Here is a 20616-nt window from a genome sequence, read left to right on the forward strand (position 1 = left end):
TTGATTTTCATGTACATTTGTGGAGTTTTTTGTGGAACACCCCTAAAAATCACTTTTCTCATCATAACTTGGTTGGATAATTTTGTACAATTTTCAATTGTTCTAGTGTTATTTGTTACTTGCAAAACGCATAACTTTCTCCAAAAGATCATATTTTTATCTCTCATACTTTTCGAGTTATTGAAGGTTTTATATAAAATTTCGCACCTTTTGGACACTAAAAATCATTTGGTTGCGCACATTTCCGCAGTCTGAAACATGCTCATCCAATGGTTTGAAACTAATACTATGAAATGCAAAGAAAGCCACTTTTAGCCTGCTTTAGCCTGACGGTCAAAAGAAAGCCTGAAAAAAATGTTTACTTACATGCAGATATAATATACACTTATTCACTACCCCTTATATTAGCTTAACTTGAATATCTGGCATCAATGTAACGAATTTTATGCAATCAAATCAACAATGACATCAATCAACAACAGATCGGAATAATCTGTTCAGACAGGTTTACCACAGACAAACAGACTAAATATCATACACTCTTTTCATCGTTCACTTTTCTAACGTTAGCTGTTTATATTTTGCAGAAAAACACTTATTGCTATTTTTTCTGCAGGAAGTCTCAGTCCTTTTTTGAGAATTTTTCGGAGCTCGCAGCAAAAACTGAAATGTATAACTATGAAACATTTATTTTTTCCTTTAAAATTCATATTCAATCCATAAATCAGTAAATATTAATGTTTAAGATTATCATCATTATTTTTAGCTTCGCTATCGCTGGTTTGTTCGTTATATTTTTTAACCAAAAGATTTTCCCATCCTGATAAGGAAACACTTTTTTCTCGGGAATGCTCTAATAGATGTAATCATAGGATTTGATGTCGCCAACAAACAGTGTAATAATTCTTAGTCAGTATCAATTCTGGAGATCCTCCCTGCAACTCTTAATATTCTTGTTACATCCTCTTGAGCCTCTTCGGTCAACTGTCTAATAGAGACCAAGAAAGAAATTACCTCACTTCCTCGTATAAGGATTCAGTGTACAAAGCGTTGAGCAAATTTCTTCATAGCATCGATGTTACTGAATCGATTCACATTTGAACTGTCAAATCTAATCAAATCTCCAGAGGAAGGACACTACGTACTTGAAACAGACAACTTTCTTCTACTACTTTCTCAACGGGATGTGTCAATCCCGGTGTTCTCCAGAACCGATAACTTCTCGGATTCCACAAACACACCACTCTCGGATAGGAAACTTGTGCTTCGTCACAGACCCCACAATATTACACTGCAGCTTCTTCACGAATATCAATGCAGAAAAACCACTCAACGCAACTCCAGCAACACTTACCATATCTTTCAGCGTGACCTCTGACATTTCACGACACTGTCTTCGCTGGATTGTTGAACAATCGGCTTCACGATTGGTGACGTCCAAGAGATTGCTGATTGCAGAACACTGTGGCCGTTAAATACATCCTGGAACTCCATACTGACTCTTGAGGTCTCGTATACACGATGCTTGTCCAACGGGTCGTTTTTCTCACCTTTTTCCTGGCAATTACCAAGACCTTCACACTCCTCAGCCAGTGCTGTTAAATGTCAAAATTTTGGAAAAAATAATAGCTGAAAGCACCCTTCCATGTGAAGTACGGTATCTATAAATATTGCCAATCTATAAATATTGCCGATAGTACTTCGGAAAAGGTCATCGAGAAAAAACATTTCCCGATGACTTTTTCCACGAGGAAAGATGATATTAGCAATATTCAATCAGTCACGTGAAATTCATTACTTTTAACAGCCCTGCTCCTCACTACGCTTGGCTTGACACCTCTCCTGGACCGACCGGACTAGACCGAGTAAAGCAGGTATAGCTTAGTATCGGTTATAAGTCGTCGGACCGCCTCACACAAGAGTAATTTGAGTAAATCATGGCCAAAATTATTTTGTCCCCTAAATGATCTGCTCATACTTGATTATTGACTAAAAAAACTGTTATAACTCAGTTAGGATTAATTTCGAACCGTTTCTGGACAATTATCCACATATCAGTGAGTATTCGTATAAAAAATGCCGTTGAAGACAAACAGTTTTTGAGTTCATTTTTGATGACCTATCGTTTGAATATTCAACCAACAGATGGAAAATACATTTGTACGGCATAAGTTGATGCGCCTCTAGCTCGCCAAGATGGTGAGCATCGATGAATTATTAGAATTTTAACAGTTATTGGATATTCCAGCTCAAACATTTTTTGTAAGTATTCTTAGAAATTTATTTTCAGATATTCTTTTTCTTCTAAAAAAATATAATGCAATATTGCATCTGGAATTCATAAAATCAAATTTCTTTTTAATGGAATAATAAAATTGACTGGTATGTTTCATCTGAAACGCTTTCTCCATGCCTTTTGCAAAAAAAAAAAAAATGTGTGGCACATTTGTACAAAAATATCTGATCCAAAAATTTCAAGACATCACGAACAGATTATTTTGACTATATATATTTTGTAAATGAAAATCGCGTCAACAAAACTAGAAGTCAGCCTAAGCCCATCAGTCTTAACATTTTAATGAAAAAGTAGACGAATATTCATAAGAATTTCTTCATGATTAGGCAAAAATTTTACAGCTGGAACAACTCCTATTCCCATGAATATAAAATCATGTTATTTATTGGTTCTTCTTCTTGGCATTAACATCCTCACTGGGACAGAGCCTACTTCTCAGGATCTTTTCGTAATGGAAATTTCCTTGACTTCTCTGGGCATAGAGTATCATCGTACTTGTCACACGATATACGAATGCGAAAATGGCAACTTTGGCAAAGAAAGTTCTCAGTTAATAACTGTGGAAGTACTCATTGAACACTAAGCTGAGAAGCAAGCTCTGTTCCAGTGAGGACGTGATTTCAAGAAAAAAAGAAAGAAGAAGAAGTTCAAAAGACATGGAGTTTTAAACCATGGCACCATTGTGTCTCTTACAAAGCATCTCTGTTTATTTTAAAAAATTGCAAAATTGATTTGGTGATGTTATGTGTAAAAACCGCGATATACGAAATTTATAAAACTAACAATTTTACTTAAGTCACTTATGTAAACTAAATAAAAATGTTTAAATTATAATTTTCTCGTATATCATTATATCATTGAACAAACGCATTGAGAACATGCACTTCAATTGATTAGGAATAGAAAGTTATTGAAAAGCGGCTAAAAATATTCGCAAAAAATGATAAAAATTGAGATTTTCAAAATGCTTAAAATTTCAAGTGCGGAAATGTGCGGAAGAGTTTTATGCTGTAACCGATAGATAACATATGTAAGTTTCACACTGTGGTCGAAACTTTGCCGGATATTGTCGTATAAGGTAACTTTTTCAATACTAAAGTTTACGAAAAATGACTAAAAGTTTGTTGTGCAAAATTGCCTTAAAAATAAACAAATAAAAAATATTTTTTGGAAAATTTTATGCAGAAGCTCTTTTTGTATTCAGGGAGCAGGCCGTTAGGCCGAAAGTCGTTAGGCCGAACGTCGTTAGGCCGAAGGCCATTAGGCCGAGGGTCGTTAGGCCGAAAGCTATCTCAGGCTACAAATTTTTTCCCGTTTTTTGATTTTCACTCCACGAAGTGAAACATTAATGCGATTATGTTGTGAAAAAATGAAGCAATTTGGTGCAGTCGTCTTTGAGTAATGAGCATTTATGTTTCTGGTACCACGCTGGACAAATAAAAATCTTGAAAACCCTTAAAAACATCATATCGTAATTTTCAGATTTCTCTAAGAATACTGAACCGAATTGGCATTGTATAGGGAAAGTGTACCAGTTATGGTCATAGTGGTTCTTTATTTGGCCATATGTGAAATTTTGATAACTTTCACATTTTAAATCTTTTTGAATGTTTTAACATCAAGATATATCTTAAATCTAACTAATACAACACACAAATGTTTTCAAAATTAGAAGACATCAAAGTTATCACGTATGGCGAAATAGGGAACCACTATGTCCATAACTGGTACACCCACCCTAGTACACATATTATTTTTTTGATAAATTGACCAAAATCAAAATGGCTGGCAAAGACATTTCATATGCAGAATATGGTCCCCCAAGGAACATCGGAATATTTTTTAAACTAGTTCTTCTTCTTCTTCTTTCTGGCATTACGTACCCACTGGAACAGAGCCTGCTTCTCAGCTTAGTGTTCTTATGAGCACTTCCACAGTTATTAGCTGAGAGTTTACTATGCCAATGACCATTTTTGCATGCGTATATCGTGTGGCAGGTACGAAGATACTTTATGCCCTGGGAAGTCGAGAAAATTTCCAACCCGAAAAGATCCTCGACCGGTGGGATTCGAACCCACGACCCTCAGCTTGGTCTTGCTGATTAGCTGCGCGTTTACCGCTACGGCTAACTGGGCCCCTAGTTCACCAATGATTAATATCGACAGGGATTCCTGAACTAGTTTTCTGAGATATTGTGAATAAATGGTGCAAAAATAACAAGAAACAAAAAGTTATCGCGATTTGATTTTTTTAGCGGTAAAAAATGAAGCTGTCGATAGAGGGGTTAATCAAATGGAAATGACATTTGACTATTTTAGATGCAAAATACAAACTATTTTTTTAAATGGCCAACACATCAATCAGTGTTTTTTCCTTCTTTTAAAAGAAGGCTTTTCTTTCTAGTTATAATTGACAGCGGATGTACAGGGTCAGAAAAGATAATGCAGATTTAGTGATTTAGATGAGTAGACAAAAAATACTCATTAGTTAGCATCCATAAATGACGCAGCATTTTCTTGTCAATTTCTGAAATGCCCTCTCCCATCTTACCCTTTAATTTTGATACATAATATATATATGTATGTATGTATATATATATATACACGGTTTTTTTTTTTTTATAAAATCTTTATTTGGTTCAGTTAATACATTTATACATTTAAGTAATTATATCTAATTATATACTCCAACTTCTATATTATATTTCCTAACAAGGACCGCAGTGCAGTGTTGTCAATATTGCTATTAAACTCGTTAATATATATGACATAGTTTACAAAAAGCTTCAGTATCTTGATCTTCTTAACTCTATTAATTTTCATTGATGGTCGGATCAGCTCCTCGACGTTGAATGTCTTATCAGGGTAGACTTTTAAAAGCTCTTGCTGGAGAATCCTCCACGATTCGGCTATTCTAGGACAAGTTGATATTTTATGAGCTAAGCTTTCTGCTCCAGACAAACAATTTGGACATATTGCAGAGTCTACCCTTTGCATTCTGAACAATAGTTCTGCATGAGCAATTTTTTCATTCACGAGGATGTAATAAAAGCTTCTTTCGAGTGACGATAGCTGACTTGACTTGATGTTCCGCCAAACCGCTACCCAGTTGCAGTTTTGATACTTACTTACCACCTTAGGGCAGTCCATCTGGTTTAAGAAGTAGGTGTGCAATGCATTCGATGTCGGATTATCTCTCATCTGAATCGGAAGATAAGAGATTTCTTGGTACACAAGCTTCAAACACGGAGAGTTACTTGGAAGTGAGTTCAAATACGGTGGATTCTGAGCATTCATTAAAATAGAGGTATAGTATGGAAGAGCTGTGGCTTCCTTTAAATGGCGATTTATCAGAAGTGCTTTAGATTTTATAGACGGAAGTTGTAATTTAAGTCCCCCTCTATCATATGGGAGTGCTAATTGATTCATTGATACACGGATTGGTATCCCAGCCCACAAAAAGGATCCCATAAGTGATGTTAGTTTTGCTGCATGGAATTTGTTCATTGCTAGTACCGAGGAAACATACCAGATTTTAGAAGTGATGTAGGTGTTCAACAGCACGACTTTCTGTTGCAGATTCAAGTCCCTCATCTTGTGAAGCCATATGTTTTTGGCACATTTAGAAACTAGGGCATCCCAGTTCAATTTTTGCATCAATCTAATTGAGTTACAAAACGTGATACCTAGAATTTTCATTTTTTCGGACGTCTGCAACCAATCTATGTTAACAGGCTCACTAGTTCTAAAATGACCAATGTCAATGCAATATGTTTTGTTCAAATTGAGAAGAGCTCCGGAACATCTGCCGAAAGAAATGAAAAGCTGTTTGATTCGCTCAATTTTGTCAATGCACGTTGTAACAACGGTAATGTCGTCTGCGTAGACTACTACCAAATCATCGCGATCATCGCAAACTTGGTCAAGCTTATGTACTAGCGGTTGTAAATATAGCACGAAAAGGTGCATCGATATAGGATCACCTTGGCGGACCGAGCATTTTATCTGAATCTCTGGTGACAGATGACCGTTCACAAGGATTTTTGATCGAGATCGAGCATAGACATTTGACAAAAGTTCAATAAGTGCTGGATTTAATCCTGTCGCCCTCATTGACTGAAACAGAAAATGATGGTCGACCCTATCAAAGGCGTGGTCCAGATCGAAGGAAATCAATTTTCCTTTTCTCTTGGTTTCACGCAATTGCACTATTCGATCCTTGATAGCGAGCGTTGCTTGATGAATATTTTTTCCAAAATTTGAGCACTTTTGAGAGGGGCTAAGCACTTCACTCTCTTTGAGAATGAGTTCCAGACGAGCTTTGAGAATCCTCGAGAGGACTTTATAGTCAAAATTCAACAAAGATATTGGCCTGAAAGCTTTCACCGTGTTGCCGCAATTTTTTTTCCTAATGAGAACTATGATTCCATCTAAGAATTTTTCTGGAATGTTTCCTTGCAGAACTTCATTCAATGCAAGATTCAAATGTCTGTGAATAACATCGAAAGCTTTGAGGAAAAAATCTTTCGTGATGCCATCAGGACCCGCAGCCTTTCGAGATGCACTTGTCTTGATAGCACTGTAAATCTCTCCAGTAGTTATGTCGTTCATGCAACTAGCATTGGCTTCATTGTTTGGTGACACTGTTTGGTCACACATCCACTCGTCGTTCACTTCATGTTCTTCCCCCGCATACATATTTTTAAAATAGTCAAAAATGAATTCTTCGATTTCCTCAGAACGCTCAATGGTTCGATTGTCATCAATGTCTAAACTATCTATAGTCGTTCTCTTCCGTCTACATTCACCCATTTGAAATGTCGAAAGCTTTTCCCCCGACACTCGTGTTTCATTGACCCGAATGAAAAGTGTGTCGAACTCGCGTTGCAGCTTTAACATGCGTGCCTTAACCCGATTAATAGTCACCAACACTCCCGCGTCTCCCAAATATCGGTCATAAGCTTCTCGGAGCTCGGTATAGAGTATTTGATACTTACGATTGTATTCTGCATACATCTGGTTCGTCTTCCACCTGAAAAAAGTTTTAAGCTTTGGTTTTGCAAAGTGTACCCACCATTCTATCCATGAATTGTATAGTCGTCTCTGTCTGGTCCAAAAATCCCATTTGAGTTGCAGTTCCTCGATATTCTCTGTAGTAAGCACGCAAGGCCGAAGAGACCAATACCCTCTTCCCTTTTCTCTCCCTAGATTTGGTAAAGCGAGTCTCACTGTTAGCGCTTTGTGATTAGTAAATGAGCAAACATGCGTATCTGCACGTCTAAGATTATTGAGTAGCCCTGAACTAACATAGATTCTATCAATTCGCGACGCAGAGTTATGTGTTATGTAGGTAAATTGCTTGTTTTCCCGATTGAGAACATTTACAACATCATGTAGTTGTAATTGTTGAACCATATTTTTCAATGCCAAACTGAAATTGCTGACACCTGTGGCGTCGCTAGAATGGATCACTGAATTAAAGTCTCCACCTAAGATGATGTGTTGTGTGTGGTGTCTGAGATAATACGAGAGAGTGAAGTTAAAAAGCTCTTCTCTTTCACGTCGGTATTGAGAGCCAGAATGAGCATAGATATTGACCAACGTAATCGTATCATGTACTCTTAGAGCTATTATACGCGAGTTCAAACTTCGTTCCACATTCGAAAATTTGATCTGATGTTTAAGCGCTATGGCAGTACCCCTCCGAGCATTGTCAACATTACAAACAATGTTGTACCCTGGAAAATCTAATTTATCATTCTCAACTTCCTGAATGAAGATGATGTCCAAATCTTGTGTTTTTATGAAGTTGTGTAGTGCAGAAGTTTTAGTCTGATTAGTTATGTTATTTATGTTTACGGTTCCAATTTTGTAGCTGTGATTATCCACCTTAATGCTTTTTGGACCGCCCTCGGCCGCGTTTGGCTAAGATAAATGGGTTAGTGTCGTTTGAGTTCTTATTTTTGTGTTTACCTGTACCCTCTGTAAGCGGTTTCTCAGTAGTAACCACTACCAACTCACCGTTCGGGTTACATACGATTGAGCTTTCCAGCGTGTTTCCGTTGCAACTTTCATCGGTGGACATCGATGAGATATCACCGATTGAGACCGTTCGTTGCGGAGTTTCCTGATTCATCTCAGTCGAAGGCTCATCCTCCAACGCCTGCTGAGTGGGCACCAGATCGGTACCAGATGCCACATCCATCTGTGGTACAGCCAAGGGAGATTCCTTATTGGGAAGTGGCGGGAAAACCGCTGCGTTTGAAGTCGAAGGCACTTCCACCTGTGCCTGCACTTGTGGGAAAGGTGCGTTGTTATCCAGTGGCACACTTCGTTGCTCCTCCGTCTCGTTTGCGCTGAACCCTTCAGACGCTCCTCTCACCGCTCCAGCGTATGAACTTCTCTTCAGTCGATCGTTGACACTCACCTTTTGCGCCAACAACTTTTTATTTTGCACGCAGGATATGCCTGTGTGCATGAACTCGCCACAATGTCTACATGTGGGTCTTTGTTTGGCGTACTGTACATACGTGGTCTCTCCATCTATTGTGATGTAGGACTTGATGGGTTCACGTAGAACCATCTTGACCTGACGTATGCCAGTAGCCATACCAGCATAGTGGTGTTTGTCGCTCCAGAGAAGCTCACTAACTGAGAGAACTTCGCCATACGCCGACATGTGGCGACTGACCTGCTCGTCTGAAACGTGCTCAGAAAGGTCATACAACCTAACGTCCACACCGCCATCCGCCATACGGATCCGAATCTTGTACTTTACCCCTTTCATCTCGTAGTCGTGTTGGTTGTCGTGGGTCTGCACTATTCGTTGTGCTGTGTTGAGGTCAATAACCTTGACAAACGCACACTCGTCTGTGTGGCTAAGTTGTAGTCTCACTAGTTGTGTTCGGCTTACACCGAGTTGTTGAGCGACGAACGCGTGTACCTCTTCAGAGGTCGGTTTCTTCGGAAGATTCGAGAATTCCACACGGAATGTGTTCTCGCGGATCCTGCGAGTATTCATCTCGAGACTCAACGTTCTGAGATGACTCCTACAAACACTACATCCGGTGCTGAGACCGGCACTACACTCGAACACGGATTTACCGCGACGAAACGTTTCACAGAAAAAAAAAACTCGACCGTATGCTTGCGCTCCGAATCGACAACGTGTTAACACTTCGGCTGTCGAAGGCCAACTCACGGTTCGTCTCAAAATCGTAAACTTTCCGTTAACCGCGAATCTGCTACGTCATATATGGACGGTTCCTTAAGGTTTTTTGTTTGACATCCAGTAAAACTCTGTATTGATTCAAAATGAAAAATGTCAAATTTCCTAAAGGCGAAAAAGATTTTTATTTTTGAAATAGTTTCTAACATTTTCTTCAGTGATGATCCTTTTTTTAGACATCGGCTTTTCTTTCATGTTAAGCTTCAAAGTAGTAATTGACTAAATGCTAGGGTCAGATATTATTTCTTCTTTAAACGCTGGCAGATTGTTTTCTTTACTAGTTATTATTGGAGTTGTAGTTGCTTTTATTTGGATAAGACGTTAAATTAGGAGAGCTCGAATTTCCCAAAATTACGCATGCCAATACTTACAGTAGGCTACAGGACAATAGTAAAACTCTCTTTGAGGGTTCATTCAACTGTAACGTAGCGCAAAATTTGCCAATTTTAGGCTCCCTACCTCCCCCACGCAAAAGGTGGACAATTTTAAATTTTTGTGTGAATCGTATCACTATGTAAGACCCCCTGTTACGTTACGTAATGTTTGGACGATCCCTAACCAGCTTTTGTCATGATCTAGTGCCTGCAAATTAACTAAGTAAGCATTGAGTCATTTTAACAAAAATTATCGTAACAAGTAATTTCATCGTGGTTGCTATAGTATTTTGGCATGTTGCTATGATACATATTTGTTGATTTTGTAGAAGAAAATTATTTCCATTTCGTCGTCGTCGCAAACGGACCGATTTTGCGTATTCGAATTTCGTCATAATGTCCGACCATATTGAAGTATTGCGTAGCTCCCGTGGTGGCGAAATATTAGTAGTTAACGACTACTTATATCATCGCAATAAGAAAGTAAGTAGTAACGCTGTATTAATTTACTTAAACCTAACATTGTTTTGTACTACCAGGCTGATGATACCCACTACTGGGAATGCTCCCGAAGAAAACACAACAGCTACAAGAGAGCAAGTGTTCTTCCAGACTGGTGACAAAATTCGTGGGCAACAACCACGTAATTATTTCGGGAAATCCAGCTTCTCATCATCATGCTCCGGATTCTGCAGCGGTTGATGAGTTCAAATTCCGCAACAACCTCAAGCGGCAAGCAGAGCATGATTCCGGTCCTCCAGCCAGAATCATTCGAAAAGTTGCAGCTGAGTTTTCGGTTGGAGTTAATCAACGCTTCACCAATAACGCGCAGAAAAAGGTGATCCAGCGCCATCGTCCATCTGCTCAGCCACCGCCAAATCCGGGAAATCAAGAATTTGTGATTCCGGAAAAGAGTCGAGTGACATTTGAAGGCGGACTATTTTATCGAGGTGAAGTGACAGACGACAACGGTGGAAAGGCGTTAGTCTTTGCCGCGGACGATGATCTCAGGAGATTGGCTTTATCACGATATTGGTTAGCAGCTGCCACCTTTGATACTGTCCCTGGAGAGTTTAGGCAAATGTTTACTGTTCATGGAAGTGTAGGTCCGGATCATGTGAATACTGTGCCAGTAGTGTTTGTGTTAATGACCAAAAAATCACAATCATTATACCAAACAGTATTGTCACATGTTTCGGAGGTGGCAGCCAATATCGGGATAGAGTTGAACCCCACCATGATTTTGACCGATTTCGAACTTGCTATGATAAACGCGTTTAGCCACGAATTCAAAGGTGCCTCACAGGTGGGATGTTTTTTCCACTTCAGCCAAAATTTGTGGAAGAAAGTTCAAAAAAGTGGTCTTGTTTCTCAATTTTCCAGCCAAGGCTTAAACGACCACTTTAGGTGCCTTCAAGCTTTAGCATTTTTGCCAGCTGAAGATGTTCCTCAAGGATTAGCTTTATTGGATAAACAAATACCTGAGGTGATGCGACCGTTGGTAACGTATCTTGAAAATACGTACGTGTTGGGTAGAATTAAGCCAGGAACTTCTCTAAAAACGCAACCAATGTTTTCACCTGCTCTTTGGTCTGTTTATAATAACGTACTGAACAGTTTGCCACGTACCACAAATAAAGTGGAAGCATGGCATAGCCGATGGGCAAAACTAGTCGGAGAGAGTCATGTGGGTACACTTCGGATAATCGAGGAGATGCGTCTTGAGTAAAAAGCTTCCGTTAGTCGTGCATCAGTATGGCTAGCGGGAGGAGCGACAGGCAAGAGAAAAGAAACCATTGATAAAGATGTACGCCTCCAGAGAGTAGTGCAGAATTACAAGGAATATCAGTTATTGGATTATATTAATGCTGTAGCATCTAACCTGAGTAGTAAATAGTATTTAATGTCAAGTATTTTAGTTTGCTATAACTGTAATAAAACAAGAACTCGTTAAACATAATAAGCAATATTTCGCTTACACATAATTTGTAGCATTTAAAGGCAGACAGTATCACTTGTTTGACTCAACCATTTTTGACAAGCTAATTTTTTTGAAATCCTAACATCGCTCAGACGGCTTTAGGACATTCGGTCGAAAGACATTTGGTCGAATAATGTTTGGTCGAATTACATTTGGTCGAATGGACGTTTGGTCGAAAGACTTTAGAAAATTTCGTAGGAAGATTTTTTAGTAATAGTTGATCGCAATATCGATTGGTTCAATATATATAAAATCAAACTAATTTTTTGTTCAATGGATGATCTAAAGTTTATTTTAGATGAACATATTTTTCATCTGAGGTCAATAACGAATCCATCTACATGATAATTATTATCTACGCTTAACAACGAGATTAGTATATGTACTAGCGTTTATATATGATTAGTTATTCTTGAAAGTGTTATTCTTCACCCTTTTTGAATTGGGATTTTATCCAATTTTGTAAAATTTTAGAAATTATTTTATCTTTTTATTGCTTAATGTTGAATTTATTATTCTTAAAACATATCATCATTATTTGTGAAAAATCCTCCTGAATACTCTCGTTGTTCAGATATTGGAATATTATACATTGTTGAATTTATTATTCTTCCACAATGTCATCGTTCTTTATATATTAACCTCAGTGTGAGTGCTCGGAACCATTATTACCAATCACGTTTGATAAAAAGGTAAAATTTGCGGGGACCAGATCTGATACAGCTGGATATAGAACAATTTGATCATCTTGAATGGTCTTCATATAATGCAGTTTTGTGCAAAGAATAAACAGGCTAATTTTAATGGTTTTACGAATCGATTTTGACGAAGTGTATTTAAAAGTATTAGCTTTATGATATGTTTTCCTACTCATGGTGATTTAGTGTAATGATTGTTACTCTCAGTTCAATGTACAATAATCTGAAAAATCCCTATTCGACAAAATTTTCGACTAAAAATCCTTTTAACAAAATATCATATGCTTCTTAAAGCAATAACATTTTTTTCGACCAAATGTCCATTCGACGAAATGTCCATTCGACCAAATGTACTTTCGACTAAATGTCATTCGATCAAATGTCATAGATTCCGCTCAGACATAGTGTAACCGGCTTTAGGACATTTCGTCGAAAGAAATTTGGTTGAATGACGTTTGGTCGAATGACATTTGGTTGAAAGTACATTTGGTCGAAGGGACATTTGGTCGAATGGCTTTAGAACGTCGAATGATGTTTAGTTGAACGGAAATTTGGTCGAAAGGTTATTTTGGTTATGGTTTATTGAAAGTTCATTTGGTAAAATTGATTTTTGCATCTATGTTTAGCAAAGTTGGTAGAATAAAAAATGAAAATGAATAATCTGAATTAAAAACTTGTGTCGAATAAAACATGAGACATTTTACACCCGATTCTGTTTTTGTACGGGGGATGCGTACCGTGCAAAAAAAGTTTTCAGTTCAAAATTTCAAAAACCGTGCAAAAAAAAGTAACACAATTTCTCGACGTTTCATGCAAAAATAAGGTTTGGGCGGAAAAAAATGTATGGAAACTTTTTTTGCACGGCCGTGTAAAAAAAAATCCGTGCAAAAACAGAATCGGGTGTATTTCGAAATTTCATAAATCTATTTGTTTGTGATTTGCTACTTGATTGATGATTATTCAACTTTTTAGAAATAGTTTTTAATTACTTGACTGAAATGTTTAGCTCTAGTGAATTTATTATTCTTTTAAAATATCATCATTCTTTAAACACTACTCAACAAGCTTCTTTATCATAAATGATGTGTACATGGTGATATTTTGAATTTATTATTCTTTTAAAATTTCATCGTTCTTCGTAATGAACTGATAATCCTCATCTGATGAAAGCATTTGGAAAGAGTGCTCGGGATCTTTCTTTGAATTCCGAGTCATATAGTTCACGGACGTGGGTTAGATTTTTGAATGGAACGGCAGGAACAAATTGCTTCAAAGAAATCTTTATGGCGAAGTGAATATTAAATATCGATAACTCTAATTATGGCCAATTGCCTTATTGTCACTTCCATCTTAATAACATTCTTCACAAAAATATATGGCTTTGCTGACGGTGTTGATGACCACGAGTGAATAACAGAATTTGCGATAGAATCTTTTATCAATTAAACGAGAAAGTTGTGCTAACTATGTATCGAGTAAGGGAGGACGAGTTGACTGTAGTGACAAAAGTAGCCTTACTTCCATTTAAGATCAGCTAATCGCTACTGAATAAAAAAGGAGCATGAAACGTCAAAAAACGCAAGAATAAAGTCCATTAAATTGAACAACAAAATTTTGCTAACCGCATATAGATTGTTTGTAGAATGGTCGATACTTATTTCCCATTATTCAATTATCCTGCGTATGAGCGACAAAATGCGTTGCAATTAAACCTTTTCGACCAAATGTCCATTCGACGAAATGTCCGTTCGACCAAATGTACTTCGACCAAACGTCATTCGACTAAATGTCATTCGACCAAATGTCTTTCGACCAAATGTCATAGATTCAGTGAAACCAATCTCGGTGAAATACTCAATGATAATTCACTTGGCTTGACTTGAAACCTAATTGTACTATCAATTCATTCACCTTTCCGACCCAATGGCCTATTCGGCCCAACAACCCATTAGGACTTTAAGCCATTTTCGGTCTAACGACCCTTTCGGCCTAACAACCCTTTCGGCCTAACGACCCTTTCGGCCTAACGACCCTTTCGGCCTAATGACATTCGGCCTAACGGCCTTCGGCCTAACGACATTCGGCCTATCGGCATTCGGCCTAACGGGATAGCACCGTTGTGCAAAATTGCCTTAAAAATAAACAAATAAAAAATATTTTTTGGAAAATTTTATGCAGAAGCTCTTTTTGTATTCATAAACAAAAAGTTCAGTAACAAATACTTGTTTATTTTGGAAAAAAATGTCCACATGCGAACAATATGTCTGAATTTTTCAAAATCGAAATTATGGCCACGACTTTGTTCTAGGTGGCGCCTCTGTGGCGCCTGCAAACCGGAAGTCATCCACCAACCGGAATTGCAGAACCGACCCTGGCACATGGCCGGCCAACATCGAGTCGGAGTAGGATGAGTCCACCGACGGGGTCTAGCGTAGTTGTTCGTGAAACAGCACCGGAACTACCGGATAGCAACGGTTCGGGAGATCTTCCGCCGCCGGGGAAATCTTCGTCGGAGTAGGATAGATCCACCTCCGGGGACTACTCTGAGTAGTACGTAGCGACCACCTTACGGTATTTCTTCGGGGAGGGGCCAGTGCATACAGCACATCACATGTAGCCGAAGTAGCCCAGGCAAACTGTTGACTTAAACAATGTTACAAGGGACCAGCCTCGGCAGTGCTAATCCATGCAATCGCTCACAATAATGAAACGGGAGCAATCGAACACGACATGCTCCGCTGTTTCCTCCACACCAGCACAATTGGGGCACGCAGGAGATTCTGAGTGCCCGAACCTATGTAGGTACTGCCTATAGCAACCATGTCCTTGTGCATTTCTGCGTCTTTGGAAAAGGGATCAACTGGGGTCAATAATTGACTTCATGCAATAATGTTGCTTACTTGTGTGCACACTGTCAAGTCTGAAAATGGAGAGGGGCTGTTTCTATGGTGGGATGTTAGTCGCAGCCTATTTATGTGATATTTGAACATCTGTCGGTCAAAGTTACCATGTGCGTTGACTATGTTCGGAGGGCATGATTAATAAAGCAGAAGCCTTTATATTCGGCGATCTATACACAGTCAAACGATCTATGTAAATGCATGCTGCACAGTCCTGACAGAAGTTCACTTCGCCATGGTTTCTTTTATACCAAAATGACACATTTGGTATTAGCCGATGGGTATCTACTTTAGTGGAGTTATCCCATTCCTTTGGAGTTATCCTTTAGTGGAGTTATCCCATTCCTGCTACTAACCTCTGAGCGTTGCCTCTTTACACGCGTTGCGGACTCCTCTTGTACCTCTTTGGTTGAAGCATTGAACATCTTTCTTGATGATGGGCGGCATCCCGGCTATGATGCACACGGCCTCTTTAGATACCGTTCCGTATGCGCTTGCTACTCTTAAGCACATGATCCTGTACGTGCTTCCCAACCGCTTTAGGGTTCTGCCCGTTCTAAGCGCTTTCCACCAAATTGGTGTTCCATAGCTTAGTATGGATAGCGCCACGCTTGCCAGGAGCTCGCGTTTGCTGGCAATTACAGCAGAGCTGTTAGACATCATCCTCGATAGCGCCGCTTTAACCGTGGATGCTGTTTTACAGGCATATTCAACGTGGCTAGCGAAGCTGAGCTTGTCTTCGATCATTAGCGTTAGCGTAGTTACGGTATACTTCGTAGATTGGATACTAGAGCTTGTCTTCGATCATTACCCCAAATTGCCTAAGGGATCGCTTGGACTCTATGGTGCAATCACCTACCGAGATAAGCGCCCGTTGCTCGGACTTGCGGTTGTTGATCACCACCACACCAGTCTTGCGACGGGCCAGTCCTAGTTTCCTAGACTGCATCCATTCCTCAACTATGGAAATAAAGTGTGCAGCTGTCAACTTACTTCCTCCGTCGATTCTTCATAAACCACTAGGGTGATGTCGTCGGCGAAGCCAACAATGTTAATTCCCGCCGGAAGAGGCAGCCTCAGTACGTCATCGTACATCGCATTCAGTAACATCGGGCCCAGGATTGAACCTTGAGGTACTCCCGCGGTAATTCAAACGCTTTTCTGCCCTTCCTCTGTGTCATACAGTAGAATCCTACCATCAAAATAACTTTCTAGAAACTTACCCAGTAAACACACGGTCGTATATAAAAGGATATAAGAGTACAAATGTGGAGGCGATATACGTACATTTTACATGCAGTCTAATGGCGTATGTACGTATATCGCCTCCACAATTGTACTCATATGCTATCGTATACGAGTTTGTGTTTACTGGGTACACATCTGCACTGGCACCTTGAGGCGGTGAAGCTCGTGGGTTATCGCTTCCCAGTTTGCGCTGTTGAACGCATTCTCCACATCCGGAGTGACAACCGCGCAGTAACGGATGCCGCTCCTTTTATGCTAGATTGCCACTTCAGCTGTCTGAACGATCGACTGGATAGCGTCCAGAGTAGATTTAACTTTCCTGAATTCAAACTGGTTGTTGGACAGATCGTCCGCACCTTCCGTATAAGGTACTAGCCTGTTCAGGATCAATCTCTCCAACAACTTGCCTGTCGTATCTAGTAGACAGATAGGTCTATACGCCGACGGGTCACCTAGTGGTTTCTTTGTGTTTGGTAGTACCCATTCCTGTCTCTTCCATTCATCTGGGAAGATTCCTTGTTCTATACAGCGTTGCATCGTGGTTCTGTACCACCCTCGAGACGTGCATCGGTAATAGACCGTTGAGTGAAAACCACAGAGCCCCATTAGCATCCCAAATAGCAGGGGTAGGTGAAAGTTTCTAGCTTTGCTAGAAGTGCGGAATATTGGCCTCATGATCTTTAAGCGTAACCAGTCTATTGAAAGTTTTTGATTATATCACAGACCTTAACCATTCAAACAAGTAAACGGATTGTTGTTTTGATTAACACTGATGTTCTTGTTCCTCCAAAGACAACAAGACAACGACATAATCAAAGCAACAAATTTTTTTAAGCCCTTTTGCATATGCAAAAAATTCAAAAAAAAAAAAAATATGGTTACACTTGACGATCTGGAGACTACATTCCAGAGCAGGCATTGCAGAATCCGCTCTCATTTGATTTTGAAGCACGATCAAAGCAAGCGAAGAAAAACATCCCATCTGTTGCGGTCCGTGATCAGCAATGTATCGCAAGTTGTAACAAGTCTGATATAATACACTGAGGCAAACATTTCGTATGATTTTCATAAGATCACATTAATGAACACGTTTTTTTTATTATTTTTTTGTTTGTTCATAAGACACTTGTGTATTGCATACGACGAGATTGAAATTTATACGACTAGTGTATTTTTTTTTCATAACTATCAATTTTCAATGCCATAAGAACGCTTATGAACCACATTGCTCATCATTGTGATAAATCACGTGAGGCAAATTTTCTCGGTACAGGCATTTCAAATTCAATATGGCTTCCAAAATTGACGTGTTTGCTGATTTGTCGCTGGTTGATGCAATAAAGGGTAAATATTTGCTATTTATCATTGATTCCGCTGTAACTAACACTTTCTTTCGATCAGATTTTCCGCGGCTATGCTATACTGCTTCGCGTTAAAATAGGTTAGCCAACTCGAGAAAATCGAATTTTCATCCACTTGTCGTATCGCAACTCGATTCTTATGCTTAAAGTAAAGTGCTTTGATCGAATTTCGGCTTGACAAAATGGATGAAAATTTGATTTTTTCAAGTTGGTTAACCTATTTTTCAACGCGGATTAGTATAATTCATTTATTGAAATTCATAATATAAAGTTAATATTATACAAGGCAGTCTTATGAAAGGAAGAATGGAAAAGAACGTTAATTCATTAGACTATCTATGAATTTTGTTATCATGTCAACGCTGGTTCATAAGATCATCTTGCGAAATTCCGACGATGTGTCTTATGGAAACAACATCTGCCGAAAATCATACGATGGTCTTATGAATTTCAAAGTCTTACGTCCGCTTTCCTCAGTGTATTTAGGAGCAGCGAACGAGAGCATCAAAGAGAGAGCAATGATAAAACCTATTTTTCCCGCTTGTTTACCGTTGGGGATAGGTGTTTTACTTTATTGGCACGATAAACAATCCCCGAACTTCCGATAACAATATTGTCGCACCGCCACCAAACCGGATCGCGCCAGTGAGACTCGCGACGCGCCTCAACTCGCGCGATTTTGAAATCAGTTTTTTAGTGTGGCGCTGCATTTTTACGATTTTTATGAACACAGCGCACTATTCACATATTAGCTGCGACGCACGGGGCCCGAGAAAACCAATAATTTTAAATTTATTTATTTATTTATTTATTTTATTTCCTTCATCTGACTTTTGTCTTAATGAATATTGAGGTGGTGGAAAAAAGTCCCTTGGAGTTGACACTAGGAGAAATTGTGGCCAGTCTCCAAAAGACGTAAAAACCCCGCATCTTATCAAATATCTTTCTACATAAAATAACATGACTTATAAAAATACACTAAACACATTAAGTAAGCAGGACATACAATTTAAAAATGAGTCAAGTATTGCAAATATACAGAGGTATTCTCCGTCAGCATCTGAAAAAAAAAGAGACATGTAGCTAAATTTTTCTAACGTTAAGTTATTGGACATATTCTCGCCTGAAAGTCTGTTTGTTGAATCTAATGTTGCATTCATGTTCAATGGGTACCCCTTTGCAGTACTCTTCTCTGGAATGTAGCTGCAGTCATGTTGAAGTCGAACAATTAATATGCTTCATTGAATACCGTCTGTACGGCATTGATCGGGTTGTGTTGCCCGTAAACCGTATTACTGCCTCCAGCCATGAAAATGTTTCGCTGTCGCAGGATTCGTTGCGGTGCATAAAAATTTAACTGAGACAGGATTTCTGGTGCGTCTATTTCTCCAAGTATCACCTTCGCTGCAAATCCAGCCTGCTGTGCGGATCTTCTGCTGACCAGTGTATCAAGTCCAAGGAGACGGCATCGATGCTCGTACGGAGGCAAGTTCGCCGGATCACGCCAGGGCAGAAAGCGAAGTGCACGTCTTATATATTTCTTTTGGACAGCTTCAATTCTGTTTATCCAAGTCAACTGATATGGGCACCAGGCAACAACATTGGATTCCAACAGTGATTGTACAAGTGCGCAGTATAGTGAACGGAGACACAGAGGATCTTTGAATTCGTCACAGATTTTAAAAATAAATCCTAACTGTCGATTAGCTCTGGAAATAATGTCTTCAAAATACATGCGAAAAGTGAGAGCAGTATCCAAAAGTGTGCGGGTGAAAAAAAAAAAAAAAATTCGACGCGTCAGTAGTATTCGATCCGTTGAATCTGTTGCATGCTCCTTTGAAGGCAAGCGACGGAATCCTGATTAATTGTGTTCAGTTCGCGTTTTTCGGAAAAACGTAAACAAAGTATGCGGGTGAAACAAAAAAAGAATTGACGTGTCAGTAGGGTTTGATCCGTTGAATCTGTTGCATGCTCCTTTGTGGGCGAACGACGGAATTCGGATCGTGTCCGGTTCGCATTGTAACCGCACTATCGGTATCGATCATCCGTGTTCACATATTCATTTAAAATTATATCTTTATCGTTTACCAAAACGTATCCTTTCCCGTATCCAAACTCCCAGTGTTTTCTTGTGGAAGTGCAGAGGACTCCTCGGCTTCCACAAAGCAAGTAACACGTCAACATTTCCCTCCCATTCCCAAATTGACCTGCATTCGGACGCAGCCGGCGCCGGTATTGTTTGTTATAATAATGTTGGTTCCCTGTGTAAGTACAGTTGTTCTTGCAATAACGGAGTAGCAACTGCGGGCGGTCAATCATGCTCATGCGCATGCTCAAATTTAATTTACGTGAAAAAGACTTTGTAAATTGCGGGTTTAGTATGTTTGCATAGCCCTAGTGCATACGCCGTTGCCAAAAGTAATTACATGATATAAATGTATTTTCTGTAAATTTTCCAAACCGAAGTCACTCATTGATCTATGTTCGGAAGGGATAGTCGTTTGCCCGCCGACTGTACCTACAAAAATCAT

At 39.2% G+C, this 20616-nt stretch overlaps 1 protein-coding gene across 1 annotated transcript in view; it reads left to right on the forward strand.

The window, feature by feature from the left end:
- Nucleotides 1-20616, forward strand: part of LOC5564796 (RNA/RNP complex-1-interacting phosphatase) — a 147563-nt gene that overhangs the window by 119842 nt on the left and 7105 nt on the right. The window lies entirely within an intron of this gene.

This window comes from Aedes aegypti, chromosome 3 (assembly GCF_002204515.2).
Source record: "Aedes aegypti strain LVP_AGWG chromosome 3, AaegL5.0 Primary Assembly, whole genome shotgun sequence".
NCBI classification, from domain to species: domain Eukaryota; kingdom Metazoa; phylum Arthropoda; class Insecta; order Diptera; family Culicidae; genus Aedes; species Aedes aegypti.